We start from the raw sequence: 16,325 nt of genomic DNA on the forward strand, positions 1-16,325 counted from the left end.
AGGTTAAAGTCACCCAGAACTGTGAGAGGTGAGCCATCCTCAGGAAAGGAACTTATCAAGGCGTCAAGCTCATTGATGAACTCTCCAAGGGAACCTGGAGGGCGATAAATGATAAGGATGTTAAGCTTGAAAGGGCTGGTAACTGTGACAGCATGGAATTCAAATGAGGAGATAGACAGATGGGTCAGGGGAGAAAGAGAGAATGTCCACTTGGGAGAGATGAGGATTCCAGTGCCACCACCCCGCTGGCTCGATGCTCTAGGGGTATGCGAGAACACGTAGTCAGACGAGGAGAGAGCAGTAGGAGTAGCAGTGTTATCTGTGGTGATCCATGTTTCCGTCAGCGCCAGGAAGTCTAGGGACTGGAGGGTAGCATAGGCTGAGATGAACTCAGCCTTGTTGGCCGACCCTTGCCAGCTGGTCAGCGCATGCTCTGAGTACGTGTCCTGGTATTCCATCTAGCCCCGCAGCCTTGCATATGTTAACCTGTTTAAAGGTCTTACTCACATAAGCTACGGAGAGCGAACTCACACAGTCATCCAGAACAGCTGGTACTAAAATGCATGGTTAAGTATTGCTTTCGTCGAAGCAAGCACAGAAGGCATTTAGCGCGTCTGGTAGGCTTGCATCGCTGGGCAGCTTGTGGCTCGGTTTCCCTTTGAAATCCATTATAGTTTGCGAGCCCTGCCACATCCGTTGAGCATCAGAGCCGGTGTAGCAGGATTCGATCTTAGTCCTGTATTGACGCTTTACCTGTTTGATGGCTCATCATAGGTCGTAAGGGGATTACTTATAAATGTCCAGATTAGTGTCCCGCTCCTTGAAAGCGGCAGCTCTAGCCTTTAGCTCAGTGCGGATGTTACCTGTAAACAATGGCTTCTGGTTGGGGTATGTACAGTGCCTTCGGAAAGTATTCAGACCCCTTGACCTTTTCCACATGATCTTATGTTATGTTACAGCCATATTCTAAAATATTAAATACAATTATTATCAATCTACACACAATATCCCATAATGACGAAGCAAAAACTGTTTTTTTTTTATGTTTGCAAATGTATAAACATTTAAAACAGAAATACCTTATATACATAAGTATTCAGACCCTTTGCTATGAGATGAAATTGATCTCAGGTCCATCCTGTTCCCATTGATCATCCTTGAGATGTTTTTACAACTTGATTGTAGTCCACCTGTTGTAAATTATATTGATTGGATATGATTTGGAAAGGCACACACCTGTCTATATAAGGTCCCACTGTTCGATAATGCATGTCAGAGCAAAAAACAAAAACCAGGTCAAAGGAATTATCCATAGAGCTCCGAGACAGGATTGTGTCGAGGCACAGATCTGGGGAAGGGTACCAAAACATTTCTGCAGAATTGAAGGTCCCCAAGAACACAGAGGCCTCCATCATTCTTAAATGGAAGAAGTTTAGAACCACCAAGACTCTTCCTAGAGCTGGCCGCCTGGCCAAAGTGAGCAATCGGGGGAGAAGGGCCTTGGTCAGGGAGGTGACCAAGAACCTGATGGTCAATCTGACAGAGCTCCAGAGTTCCTCTGTGGAGATGGGAGAACCTTCCATGAGGACAACCATCTCTGCAGCACTCCGCCAATCAAGCCTTTATGGTAGAGTGGTCAGACGGAAGCCACTCCTCAGTAAAAGGCGCATGACAGCTCACTTGGAGCTTGCCAAAAGGCACCTAAAGGACTCTCAGACCATCAGAAACAAGATTCTCTGATGTAATGAAACTCTTTGGTTTCTGAATGCCAAGGGTCACGTCTGGAGGAAACCTGGCACCATCCCTACGGTGAAGCATGGTGGTGGCAGCATCAAGCTGTGGGGATGTTTTTCAGGGGCAGGGACTGGGAGACTAGTCAGGATCGAGGGAAATATGAACGGAGCAAAGTACAGACAGATCCTTCATGAAATCCTGCTCCAGAGCCCTCAGGACCTCAGACTGGGGTGAAGATTCACCTTCTAACAGAACAACGACCCTAAGCACAGCCAAGACAACGCAGGAGTAGGCTTCGGAACAAGTCTCTGAATATTCTTGAGTAGCCCAGCCAGAGCCCGGACTTGAACCCAATCGAACATCTATGGAGAGACCTGAAAATAGCTGTGCAGCGACGCGCCCCATCCAACCTGACAGAGCTTGAGAGGATCTGCAGAGAAGAATGGGAGAAACTCCCCAAATACAGGTGTGCCAAGCTTGTGGCGTCATATCCAAGAAGACTCGAGGCTGTAGTCGCTGCCAAAGGTGCTTCAACTAAGTACCGAGGAAAGGGTCTGAATACTTATGTAAACGTGATATTTCAGTTTTCAAATTTGCTAACATTTCTAAAAACCTGTTTTTGGTTTGTCTTAAGGGGTATTGTTTGTTTGTAACAAAATGTGGAAAATGTAAAGGGGCCTGAATATTTTCCAAATGCACTGTAGAGTATGTACGGTCACTGTGGGGACAACATTGTCAATGCACTTATTAATGAAGCCGGTGACTGATGTGGTAAACTCCTCAATGTTATCGGATGAATAACAGAACATATTACAATCTGTGCTAGCGAAACAGTCCTGTATCTTAGCATCCACTTCATCAGACTATCCGAATTGAGCGCATCTGTAACGGCTGTCGTAGAGAGGGGACCAAAGCGCAGCGTGTTGATTGCTCATGATGAATATTTATTTTAACTCAGAACACTAAAGAAAAAATAACAAAGAGAAAACGAGAGCGCACAGTTCTCAGGTACATAAACTAAACAGAAGACAACTACCCACAAACACAGGTGGAAAAAAACCCTACTTAAGTATGATCTCCAATTAGAGACAACGAGGACCAGCTGCCTCTAATTGGAGATCATCCCCCCAAAAAAACATAGAAATAGAAAAACTAGAACCTAAACATAGATATACAAAACAAAGAAAAACACAAAACACCCCCTGTCACGCCCTGACCTACTCTACCATAGAAAATAACATCTTAGTATGGTCAGGACATGACAGCATCACTGGTACTTGCTGTTTGAGATTTTGCTTGTAAGCAGGTAGCAGGAGGATAGTTATGGTCTGATTTGCCAAAGGGAGGGAGTGGCTTATATGCGTTTCTGTGTGTGAAATAAAGGTGATGAGTAAATTAGTAAAAGTCATGAGTAGATGGGGTGGTGTGAGGGGATGACAGACAGACAGGGAAGGTAATTGAGTCAAAGAGAAAGAGAGGGCAAGAGGAGAGGAAGAATGGGCAATGTAATGAGGGCTCTAAAGTGCAAAATATTTTGCTGTGTGACCACAAGTTTTATTTTGGCAGCACTGCAACTAGGAAAAAATCTCCCAGATAATAATTGTTGTAAGGATTCATGTTGTAATGCTATTTCCAAGTGTCCTAGAGAAAAACAGCGAGTGCAGATTCACTAGTGTCATCCTTGCACCATTACTACAGCAAAAACAAATACGTATTTCCCTCATTAAAATGCAAATCATTTTATAACATTTTTGACATTAGTTTTTTTATGGATATTTTTGTTGTTATTCTGTCTCTCACTGTTCAAATAAACCTACCATTAAAATTATAGACTGATCATTTCTTTGTCAGTGGGCAAACGTACAAAATCAGCAGGGGATCAAATACATATCATCATCAAAATACATTTGTAAAGATATATACTGCATCTCAATAGGTAAAAGTGCTTTTATACAATGTAGAAACCTAATATTCCACAAATGACTTCATAATTTAAATGCCATTCTTATCAACATTTGAGCTTTTATAGTAAACTAATGTCTTTACAGTGTTACATTTTAGTTTATAGAGCACACCATGTGCTTCAAAATGAGCTAGAATTAATATAGGCCCAATATAGGCTGTATCTCAATCACTTTAACAAATATTATTTTCTGGTGCTCCTAAATTTTACGTGGTGCTCCTAACTTTTTTAAGTTGGTGCTACCAATTAATTGTTTTTAATATAGAGCCCTGTACATACTAACTGCAGTCATTCTCCAATATAATTTGTCATTTTCTTCCCTACATCGTTTTTTCTCCTTTTTTGCTTGTTTCGGTTATTTTGTGACCTCTTTATAGAACACGCTATGTTCCCAGGCCCAGCTATTTGAAGCTCATAGTTTTGGTCATCCAACATTTCTTTCTGTTCCAACTCAAGCAGCTCAGACACTGTTCCCACTTACATTTCCACAATGGCAGGGTCCTAGGGGCCAGACCATAGCCGTCCTACACTCTGCCCGCACTCCAGTTGCCTCTGGCACCATCACTGCATGCTTTGTGTGCTGGTCTGGCAGAGGATCAGGGAAACCCCACAGTCTCTCCATGGAGAATGCAGAAAGAACACCCTCTCAAGTATGTTACAGACTGTTCTGCATCACTTCAATAGTGGTGAATAGGCCTACACACACGCACACACACAGCAGCCTTGAGACATGTTGCATTTACTGTAGCCAGTGTTACAGTTACAACAACATGACACACATTCTCTTTGTGGTTGTTGTTATTGTTGTTGTGTCTTTTAAAACAGACAACAATGATGAGAATTGTAATGAGAGGATAAATTAAATCCTAACTTCCCAAGTCAAAACAAATCAGAATCACCTTTACTCGTCAAATACATTTGCATGCACAGGAATTTGACTTTGTCACGCCTACTCCTGCTCCCTCTCTCCGGCACTTGACGTCACCGCTCTACTAACCACCAGCCCTGGCAACATCATTACGCACACCTGGACATCATTTTCTCCATTATTACTTGCCCTTTATTTTGCCCTCAGTTGACATCAGTCATTAGGTAGCATTGTTTTCTCTTATGTTCAGTACGCTTCTCATGTTTGTTCATCTGTATTGGTTCATTATTAAACTCACCTTCTTCCTGACTCCTAGCATATACGTTATGGTACTACCAAAATAAACAGAATATACAGAACGGCAGATGATAGACAGGATATACAAACAAATATAGAAGCAGAGTTTACACAATTCCACATGCAGTATGTACACTACGTAAACTTTAAGCTAAGAACTACAAGCGTCACCATAAACACTAAGCTACATTATAAATGATGTACATGTATGTAGAGATGTATAAATAAATAAACATTTACAGGATGATGTGCAGTGGGGAAATATGTATATGAACAAGTCAGGAGCATATAAGAATGTGTAGAGTGTGCATAGAGCAATTTGCAGTGGTGAGGGCCAAGGCAGGGGAAAGATGCTTTGGTCGTGATTCTCCTGAATAGTTTGCCAGAAGGGAGTCTTTGTAAGAGGTGGTGTCCGGGGTGGAAGGGGTCGGCAATGATGTTTCCCTGGAATCGTGCAGAACCTCGTGGAGGGCAGGTCGCAGCCGATAACCCTCTCAGCAGACCGGATAATCTGTTGCAGTTTGCCCTTGGACCAGACGGACACATTCCCAAACCAGACAGTGATTGTGGAGGTGAGGATGGACCTGATGATGGTTGTGTAGAACCAAATCAGTATTGTCCATGAGAGTTTGAATTTATTCAGCTGACGCAAGAAGTACATCCGCTCGTATGCCTTCTTGGTGATCGCTGTGATGTTTTATTTAAACGAACCCCCCCCCCCCCCAAACAAAAAGAGTAATTCGTCATACGTGTAAGGACCGACACCGGAGACGAGAAGCAGGTATGGGGAGTTGACATTTAATTAGGACCAGACAAAGGGCAAGAAAGAAACAGTGTCAGCACACGGATACACAATGACAATTGTGTAAGCAGTGGGAAAAGAGATGGGGAACTGACAAATATAGGGGAGGTAATAAACAGGTGATTGAGTCCAGGTGAGTCCAACAACACGCTGATGCACGTGAAGGGGGGAAGGCAGGTGTGCGTAATGATGGTGGCAGGAGTGCGCAATAATGGGGAGACTGGCACCCTCAAGCGCCAGGGGGGAAGAGTGGACGCAGGCGTGACAGTACCCACCCCCCTGACGGGCCGGCTAAGGCACGGGCAATGAACAAGTCGGCTGGGTGTGAAACCCAGACAAACCGGCAGAGGCGTGAGAGCCTGGCGAGCCTGCTGAGGCATAGGAGCCTGACGATCCGGCTGAGGCATGAAGGCCTGTCAATCCCGCTGAGGCGTGGAAACCCGATGATCCGGCAGAGACGTAGCAGCCTGACGAGCCGGCTAGGCGTAAAACCTGATGATCCAGCTGAGGCCTGACGTGGCATGGGCACCTTCTGAGCCAACCGGGGCAAGAAACCTCTCGAGCCAGCTAGGGTGTGACAGAAACAGACAGAAACAGCATCAGCACACGGATACACAATGACAAACAACAATCAATGCAGCAGCGGGGAACAGAGATGGGGAACTGACAAATATAGGGGAGGTAATAAACAGGTGATTGAATCCAGGTGAGTCCAATAATACGCTGATGCGCATGACGGGGGAAGGCAGGTGTGCGTAATGATGGTGGCAGGAGTGCGCAATGCTGGGGGAAGAACAGGAGCAGGCGTGACAATAGGTAATTCATTATCATGTAATTATACATTCTTACCTTGTCAATTCATAGTATTAATGCATGAGATTAACACGTTAACTTTGACAGCTCTATACATTTGAAGTAAATAGTGGACTGTAGAATAAAATGTAAAAAACATTTTTGCAGTATCAGTCTATCCCGTTATGGCTTGCATTATGTCAGCCTATCTTGTTAAGGCTTGCAGTATCAGCCTATCCCTGTTAAGCCTGCGATAAGCTTCCACTGATCTCATCAGGGCTGCCTATATCTGAGGACCAGAAACCACTCCTCACTCACACATGCTGATGTACGTAAGCATACAAACTGTGACAACTCTCTTTTAGGTTAGGAGAGTTTGTACACAAATTAAGCGAGAGACCGACACAAAATCACACCAGAGAGAGTTTTTTCCAACAGGACAGTACCTGAATATTTGTTTCTCCGGCTTGGACCGCCCCAGGCCATAGGCGTGGTCGGTGATAGCAGGGTTTGGTACACAAATCGGGTTCTCGGTAGATCAGGGTCCAAAACAGCCAACAGGTAAGTACAAACAGTCCAGGTCATACACCGTAAATCCAGCAGATATAAGCTAAGGACCCTGGGACTAAACACCTCCCTCTGGCGGTTCATCCCAAATTATGCAGTGGTCGCCCCACTCACCGACACCAACACTGGATTACAGCATAGAGCCTCCTGTAATGTTCTAAATACTTTTGTGGCATTTTCATCCCATTTTACCATGATTGTCCCTCTGGATCTAGTCATGTCGGACAGTGGGGAGGCCACTGTTGCATAATATGGGATGTACCGCCGGTAGTAACCTGTCAACCCTAAGAAGGCTCGAACGTGCTTCTTATTTACTGTTCTCGGCCATATTCTAATTGCCTCGACATTCTTAAGTTGGGGTTTGATTAACCCTCTTCCCACGGTGTATCCCAGATACTCGGTTTCCTCTAACCTCACTTAACACTTGGCAGGGTTCGCTATGAGCCTTGCCTTCCTAAGGGCGTCTAGCACTGTCTGTACCCGAGGCAAGTGGGTTTCCCAATCTGGGCTGTAGATCCCCATGACATCTAAATAAGCTGTGGCGTAAGCTCAGTGCGGTTTTAGGACCTGGTCCGTTAGCCGTTGAAAGGTGGCTGGGGCCCCGAGTAAGCCAAATGGCATAATGGTGTATTGAAACTGTCAGGGTTGCAAAGGCTGTCTTTTCTTCGGCTCTGGGAGTCAGGGGAATTTGCCCATAACGTTTGTCTAGGTCCAGGGTCGTAATGTACCGAGCGTACTAATTTTCTCCAATAGTTCATCTACACAGGGCATGGGGTAGGCATCAAACTTGGAGATTTCATTTACCTTCCGAAAATCATTACAAAACCACCAAGACCCATCAGGCTTAGAGACCATCGTTATTGAGCTAGACCTCTCATTATGTGACTATTCGTTCACTCCAGCCGCCAACATTTTCTCCACCTCCGCTCTGATCATGGCTCATTGAGCATCAGGTAACCGATATGGCCTCATGCTTACTTTTTTCCCTGGTAGGGAAACAATATCATATCGTAACCTCAGTTCGCCCTGGTATCCCTGAAAATATATCTCTGTTTTTCTGGATCAAGGTCTTTACTTCCTGTACTTGTGCCGGGGTCAGTGTAGGTGAAGTATGCTCTTCGTCTGCCTCCTGAGTGGGTGTGGGGTATGTGAAAATTTGTGTTTCGCTCTAACTCCACGCTTTAAACAGGTTTATGTGATAGATCTGTTCCGGGGGCGAACGACCTAGCTGTCAGATCGGATAATTAACTTCTTCTATTTTCTCCAGCACTTCATACTGGCTAACAGTTGACACTCTACCGTGGGGACCAGCACCAACAGCTTATCTTCTGGTTGAAATTCCCTCAGGGTAGCCTGCTGGTTATAAGTGTGTCACTGGTGCTCTTGTGCTTGCCTTATGTGCTCTCTTACAATGGGCGTGACTGTGGCTATCCTGTCTTGCATGGCCATGACATTCTCTATAACACTAGTATAAGGGGTCGACTGGTGCTCCCAGGTTTCCCGTGCAATGTCTAAGATTCCCCGGGGGTGTCTCCCATATACCAGATCAAAGGGTAAAAACCCCAGCAAGGCTTGGGGAACCTCTCTAATGGCAAACATCAGATACAGCAATATTAAATCCCAGTTTTTCCCCATCCTTATCGATTAACTTCCTGAGCATTAACTACAGGGTGTGGTTGAATCTCTCAACCAGCCCGTCCATCTGTGGATGGTAAACCAATGTCCTTAACTGTTTCACCTGCCACAACTTGCAAAGGTCCGCCATAAGGCGGAACATGAAGGGGTCCCCTGGTCAGTAAGGATCTCTTTTGGAATCCCTACCCTGGTGAACAGGAGCACTAATTCCTATATTTTTGGAAGCCATCGTCCAAAAGGGGATTGCCTGCTGGGTAGCGAGTGGCATAATCTAGGATGACCAGAATATATTGGTGCCCTCTGGTGGACTTGCATAGCGGGCCAATTATATCCATCGTTATCCTCTCAAATGGCATTTCAATTATGGGGAGTGGCACCAACGGGCTTCTAACAGTTGGTCGGGGAGCTGTTAACTGGCACTTGAGGTACTCCCCACAATGTCAAGCCATTTCAACCTGAATCCCTGGCCAGTAAAACTTCCTCACAATCTTGTCTTGGGTTTTATCAATACCAAGGTGTCCCCCAGAATGTGCCCATGAGCTAAGTCCAGTACTGTTCTCCGGTACCGGGTGGGGACCAACAACTGTTCCACCACATCAAACCCTAGTTTTGCTACTCTGTACACCAAACCCTTTTTCATTATGAAGTGGGGGAAACTACTAGGCATTGTACCGTCATTTATGGGGGTACCATCTACGACCTGCACATCTGCTCTGGCTTGCTGCAGGGTCGGATCCTTGGTCTGGCCCATCCTGAAGTTAGTCAGGGACCCTGCCATGTCTGTTGGTTCTAGATAGTCCCCCTCTGAGCCCCCCGCTCCAGATGGACCCATACCCCACTAGTACTGGGCTGCTCATTATTGACAGGGTCTGCCCTTTCTACCTCATCCTCCCCTCCTAGCACCTGTGAGGTTGGTCCCAGGAAGGCGAAATGCTACTGCCTGCTTGGTCAGGGGTTGTGGCTTCTCAAATATGCCATTCTTTTGGCCTAACCTTGCAAAGTTAGGAAAGTATCTACCCAGTAGTACATCATACTCCAGGACCACACCGACCTTTTAATTCATTTTTTATTTTACCTTTATTTAAATAGGCAAAAGTGGCAAAATAATTACAATATAGCAATTAAACACTGGAGTGATAGATGTGCAGAAGATGAGTGTGCAAGTAGAGATACTGGGGTGCAAAGGAGCAAAATGGATAAAATAAATAACAGTATGGGGATGAGGTAGTTGGATGGGCTATTTACAGATGGGTTACGTACAGGTGCAGTGATCTGTGAGATGCTCTGACAGATGGTGCTTTAAGTTAGTGAGGGAGATTTGAGTCTCCAGCTTCAGTGATTTTTGCAGTTTGTTCCAGTCATTGGCAGCAGAGAACTGGAAGGAAAGGTGGCCGAAGAAGAAATTGGCTTTGGGGGTGACCAGTGAAATATACCTGCTGGAGCGCGTGATACGGGTGGGTGCTGCTATGGTGATCAGTGAGCTGAGATAAGGCGGGGCTTTACCAAGCAAATATTTATAGATGACCTGGAGCCAGTGGGTTTGGCGACGAATATGAAGCGAGGACCAGCCAACGAGAGCATACAGGTCGCAGTGGTGGTTAGTATATGGGGCTTTAGTGACAAAACGGATGGCGCTGTGATAGACTGCATCCAATTTGCTGAGTAGGGTGTTGGAGGCTATTTTGTAAATGGCATCGCTGAAGTCAAGGATCGGTAGGATAGTCAGTTTTACGAGGGGATGTTTGGCAGCATGAGTGAAGTATGCTTTGATGCAAAATAGGAAGCCGATTCTAGATTTAATTTTGGATTGGAGATGCTTATTGTGAGTCTGGAAGGAGAGTTTACAGTCTAACCAGACACCTAAGTATTTGTAGTTGTCCACATATTCTAAGTCAGAACCGTCCAGAGTAGTGATGCTGGACGGGCGGGCAGGTGTGGGCAACAAATGGTTGAAGAGCATGCATTTAGTTGTACTTGCATTTAAGAGCAGTTGGAGGCCACAGAAGGAGAGTTGTATGGCATTGAAGTTCGTTTGGAGGTTAGTTAACACAATGTCCAAACAAGGGCCAGAAGTATACAGAATGGTGTCATCTGCGTAGAGGTGGATCACAGAATCACCAGCAGCAAGAGCGACATCATTGATGTATACACAGAAAAGAGTCAGCCCGAGGATTGAACCCATAGAGACTGCCAGAGGTCCGGACAACAGGCCCTCCGATTTTACACACTGAACTCTGTCTGAGAAGTAGTTGGTGAATCAGGCGAGACAGTCATTTGAGAAACCAAGGCTGTTGAGTCTGCCGATAAGAATGTGGTGATTGACAGAGTCGAAAGCCTTGGCCAGGTCGATGAATACAGCTGCACAGTAATGTCTCTTATCGATGGCGGTTATGATATCGTTTAGGACCTTGAGCGTGGCTGAGGTGCACCCACAACAGCTCGGAAACCAGATTGCATAGCGGAGAAGGTACGGTGGGATTCGAAATGGTCGGTGATCTGTTTGTTAACTTGGCTTTCGAAGACCTTAGAAAGGCAGGGTAGGATAGATATAGGTCTGTAGCAGTTTGGGTCTAGAGTGTCTCCCCCTTTGAAGAGGAGGATGACTGCGGCAGCTTTCCAATCTTTGGGGATCTCAGACGATACGAAAGAGAGGTTGAACAGGCTAGTAATAGGGGTTGCAACAATGTTGGCTGATAGTTTTAGAAAGAGAGGGTTAAGATTGTCTAGCCCGGCTGATTTGTAGGGGTCCAGATGTTACAGCTCTTTCAGAACATCAGCTATCTGGATTTGGGTGAAGGAGAAATGGGGGAGGCTTGGGCAAGTTGCTGTGGGGGTTGCAGGTCTGTTGACCGGGGTAGGGGTAGCCAGGTGGAAAGCATGGCCAGCCGTAGAAAAATGCTTATTGAAATTCTCAAATTCTCACGGTTTTATCGGTGGTGACAGTGTTTCCTAGCCTCAGTGCAGTGGGCAGCTGGGAGGAGGTGCTCTTATTCTCCATGGACTTTACAGTGTCCCAGAACTTTTTGGAGTTTGTGCTACAGGATGCAAATTTCTGTTTGAAAAAGCTAGCCTTTGCTTTTCTAACTGCCTGTGTATATTGGTTCCTAACTTCCCTGAAAAGTTGCATATCGCGTGGGCTATTCGATGATAATGCAGTACGCCACAGGATGTTTTTGTGTTGGTCAAGGGCAGTCAGGTCTGGAGTGAACCAAAGGCTATATCTGTTCCTGGTTCTACATGGGGCATGCTTATTTATGACTGTGAGTAAAGCACTTTTAAAGAATAACTAGGCATCCTCTACTGATGGAATGAGGTCAATATCCTTCCAGGATACCCGGGCCAGGTCAATTAGAAAGGCCTGCTCGCTGAAGTGTTTTAGGGAGCGTTTGACAGTGATGAGGGGTAGTTGTTTGTCCGCAGACCCATTATGGATGCAGGAAATGATGCCGTGATCGCTGAGATCCTGGTTGAAGACAGCAGAGGTGTATATGCAGGGCAGGTTGGTTAGGATGATATCTATGAGGGTGCCCGAGTTTACGGATTTTGGGTTGTACCTGGTAGGTTCATTGATAATTTGTGTGAGATTGAGGGCAGCTAGCTTAGATTGTAGGATGGCCGGGGTGTTAAGCATGTCCCAGTTTAGGTCACCTAACAGCACGAGCTCTGAAGATACAGTGCCTTGCGAAAGTATTCCGCCCCCTTGAACTTTTCGACCTTTTGCCACATTTCAGGCTTCAAACATAAAGATATAAAACTGTAATTTTTTGTGAAGAATCAACAACAAGTGGGACACAATTATGAAGTGGAACAAAATGTATCTCTCAACCAGCCCGTCCATCTGTGGATGGTAAACCAATGTCCTTAACTGTTTCACCTGCCACAACTTAACAAATAAAAAACTGAAAAATAGTCCGTGCAAAATTATTCAGCCCCTTTACTTTCAGTGCAGCAAACTCTCTCCAGAAGTTCAGTGAGGATCTCTGAATGATCCAATGTTGACCTAAATGACTAATGATGATAAATAGAATCCACCTGTGTGTAATCAAGTCTCCGTATAAATGCACCTGCTCTGTGATAGTCTCAGAGGTCCGTTTAAAGCGCAGAGAGCATCATGAAGAACAAGGAACACACCAGGCAGGTTCGAGATACTGTTGTGGAGAAGTTTAAAGCCGGATTTGGATACAAAAAGATTTCCCAAGCTTTAAACATCCCAAGGAGCACTGTGCGAGCGATAATATTGAAATGGAAGGAGTATCAGACCACTGCAAATCTACGAAGACCCGGCCGTCCCTCTAAACTTTCAGCTCATACAAGGAGAAGACTGATCAGAGATGCAGCCAAGAGGCCCATGATCACTCTGGATGAACTGCAGAGATCTACAGCTGAGGTGGGAGACTCTGTCCATAGGACAACAATCAGTCGTATACTGCACAAATCTGGCCTTTATGGAAGAGTGGCAAGGAGAAAGCCATTTCTTAAAGATATCCATAAAAAGTGTCGTTTAAAGTTTGCCACTAGCCACCTGGGAGACACACCAAACATGTGGAAGAAGGTGCTCTGGTCAGATGAAACCAAAATCAAACCTTTTGGCAACAATGCAAAACGTTATGTTTGGCGTAAAAGCAACACAGCTCATCACCCTGAACACAACATCCCCACTGTCAAACATGGTGGTGGCAGCATCATGGTTTGGGCCTGCTTTTCTTCAGCAGGGGCAGGGAAGATGGTTAAAATTGATGGGAAGATGGATGGAGCCAAATACAGGACCATTCTGGAAGAAAACCTGATGGAATCTGCAAAAGACCTGAGACTGGGATGGAGATTTGTCTTCCAACAAGACAATGATCCAAAACATAAAGCAAAATCTACAATGGAATGGTTCACAAATAAACATATCCAGGTGTTAGAATGGCCAAGTCAAAGTCCAGACCTGAATCCAATCGAGAATCTGTGGAAAGAACTGAAAACTGCTGTTCACAAACGCTCTCCATCCAACCTCACTGAGCTCGAGCTGTTTTGCAAGGAGGAATGGGCAAAAAGTTCAGTCTCTCGATGTGCAAAACTGATAGAGACATACCCCAAGCGACTTACAGCTGTAATTGCAGCAAAAGGTGGCGCTACAAAGTATTAACTTAAGGGGGCTGAATAATTTTGCACGCCCAATTTTTCAGTTTTTTATTTGTTAAAAAGGTTTGAAATATCCAATACATTTCGTTACACTTCATGATTGTGTCCCACTTGTTGTTGATTCTTCACAAAAAAATACAGTTTTATATCTTTATGTTTGAAGCCTGAAATGTGGCAAAAGGTCGAAAAGTTCAAGGGGGCCGAATACTTTCGCAAGGCACTGTAGATGGGGGGCAATCAATTCACATATGGTGTCCAGGGCACAGCTGGGGGCAGAAGGTGGTCTATAGCAAGCGGCAACGGTGAAAGACTTGTTTCTGGAAAGGTGGATTTTTAAAAGTAGAAGCTTAAATTGTTTGGGCACAGACCTGGATAGTAAGACAGAACTCTGCAGGCTATCTCTGCAGTAGATTGCAACTCCGCCCCCTTTGCCAGTGCTATATTGTCGGAAAATGTTATAGTTAGGGATGGAAATTTCAGGGTTTTTGGTGGTCTTCCTAAGCCAGGATTCAGACACGGCTAGGACATCTGGGTTGGCAGAGTGTGCTAAAGCAGTGAATAAAACAAATTCAGGGAGGAGGCTTCTAATGTTAACATGCATGAAACCAAGGCTTTTACAGTTACAGACGTCAACAAATGAGAGCGCCTGGGGAATGGGAGTGGAGATGGGCACTGCAGGGCCTGGATTAACCTCTACATCACTAGAAGCACAGAGGAGGCGTAGGATAAGGGTATGGATAAAGGATATAAGAACTGGTCGTCTAGTACGTTCGGAACAGAGAGTAAAAGGAGCAGGTTTTTGGGCACGGTGGAATAGGTTCAAGGCATAATGTACAGACAAAGGTATGGTATGATGTGAGTACAGTGGAGGTAAACCTATGCATTGAGTGACGATGAGAGATATTGTCTCTAGAAACATCATTTAAACCAGGTGAGCTCACCGCATGTGTGGGAGATGGAACTAAAGGGTTAACTAAGGCGTATTGAGCAGGGCTAGAGGCTCTACAGTGAAATAAGGCAATAATTACTGGGGAACGTTTTTTTCCCCCGTTCTGTGCCTGCTCAGCTGTTCCTGCCATACAATACTGTTCAACCAGGGTCACGAGATGGTCAGTGGAAAGTACCTCATTCTGATCAACCCATCGTCATATTTCTCGGTGTAGCCCTCGCTGAAACTGGTCGAGTACGATGATCTCGACGATCTCGGCGGATGAACGGGTCTCCGTTCTGCCAGGTGAATCAGGTCGAACATCTGTGCTTGGGGTGGTTGTCCAGGTCTATAGGCCCACTGGTGGAAGCGATGTGCCCTCACGGTATAGGTCACTCCCAGTCTAGTCAGGATCTCTCCCTTGAGTTTATTGTAATCTTGTGCATCTTTCAACTCCAGGTCGAAATACGCTTTTTGAGTGTCCTCTGCCAGGTATGGTGCCAGAAGTCCTGCCCATTCTTCTTTTGGCTACTTCTCTCTCTCGGCCGTCCTTTCGAAGGTGGTGATGTATGCTTCAACATCATCCTGCTTTGTCATTTTTTAAAGAAAATTATTGGCCCGCCTCTGGGTATTTGAAGCTGGCAGCTGAGCTCCAATTTGGGCCGTTAGCTCCTGCAGGCCTTCTTTTAACTCCTTGGTGTTTCTCTCTTGCTCCTCTCTGAGCAGCTGGTTGGTGCGGTGCTGGACCTGCAGCGTGTCCTGATGCATTCGCAACGCATCCTGATGAGCTATTTGTTGAGCTCTAGTTGCTTCTTGTTGGGCTGCCACTGCTTGTAACAGTGCTTGTATGGCTCCTTCCATACTCATTTCCCAGAGCAAACTGAACGAAACAAACAAAATACAAAAACCTGACTCCCCTTTGGTGTCCTACATGAACGAATTACTATTTATTTACATTTTTTTAACCTAACCATCGGTATAGCTAATCCGTTTATCCGCTTCAAACCACATTAAAACACACAGTCCACCGTGTGCCTGCATTCTCCACCACGTGTGACAACTCTCTTCAAGGTTAGGAGAGTTTGTACACAAATTAAGCGGGAGACCGACACAAAATCACACCAGAGAGAGTTCTTCCCAACAGGACAGTAACTGAATGCTTGTTTCTCCAGCCTGGACCGCCCCAGGCTGCAGGCGTGGTCGATCAAGGATAGCAGGGTTTGGTACACAAATCAGGTTCTCAGTAGATCAGGGTCCAAAACAGCCAACAGGTAAGTCCAAACAGTCCAGGTAATACACTGTAAATCCAGCAGATATATTATCACTTTCTCTTTTCAATGGTTCACAGGTCCACAGCTCCTTTCTCTCCCCCTCTTCCTGGTGTGGCTTGACCCCTTATATATGTGGGTCAGCCCCACCTTGCGAGCGTTCCCCTTGCTTCTGGGGATTGTAGCATTTTGGCGGTCGGCCATTTTGTGCTTTGTAGTTCACCATCTGGCCACCCCTTAGTGAGAGGGCAGAGCCCGTTTATTAGTTCTGCCCTCACATATCTGCCATTTATCACTCGGCCCCCTTCTTTGCCACAAAACATACACACACACACACACACACA

General features: G+C 45.5%; 1 non-coding gene across 1 annotated transcript; it reads right to left on the reverse strand.

Annotated features, from left to right (window-relative positions):
- Positions 1 to 5,644: 5,644 nt before the first annotated feature.
- On the reverse strand, positions 5,645 to 16,094 carry LOC123741630 (uncharacterized). Its single transcript, XR_014391884.1, has 2 exons — positions 14,910 to 16,094; positions 5,645 to 6,231 (listed from the first exon to the last, which is right to left on the reverse strand). It is a non-coding gene; the product is annotated as an uncharacterized LOC123741630 (transcript).
- Positions 16,095 to 16,325: the final 231 nt, after the last annotated feature.

The sequence above is a fragment of the Salmo salar genome, chromosome 03 (assembly GCF_965601325.2).
Source record: "Salmo salar chromosome 03, fSalSal1, whole genome shotgun sequence".
In the NCBI taxonomy this organism is placed as follows: domain Eukaryota; kingdom Metazoa; phylum Chordata; class Actinopteri; order Salmoniformes; family Salmonidae; genus Salmo; species Salmo salar.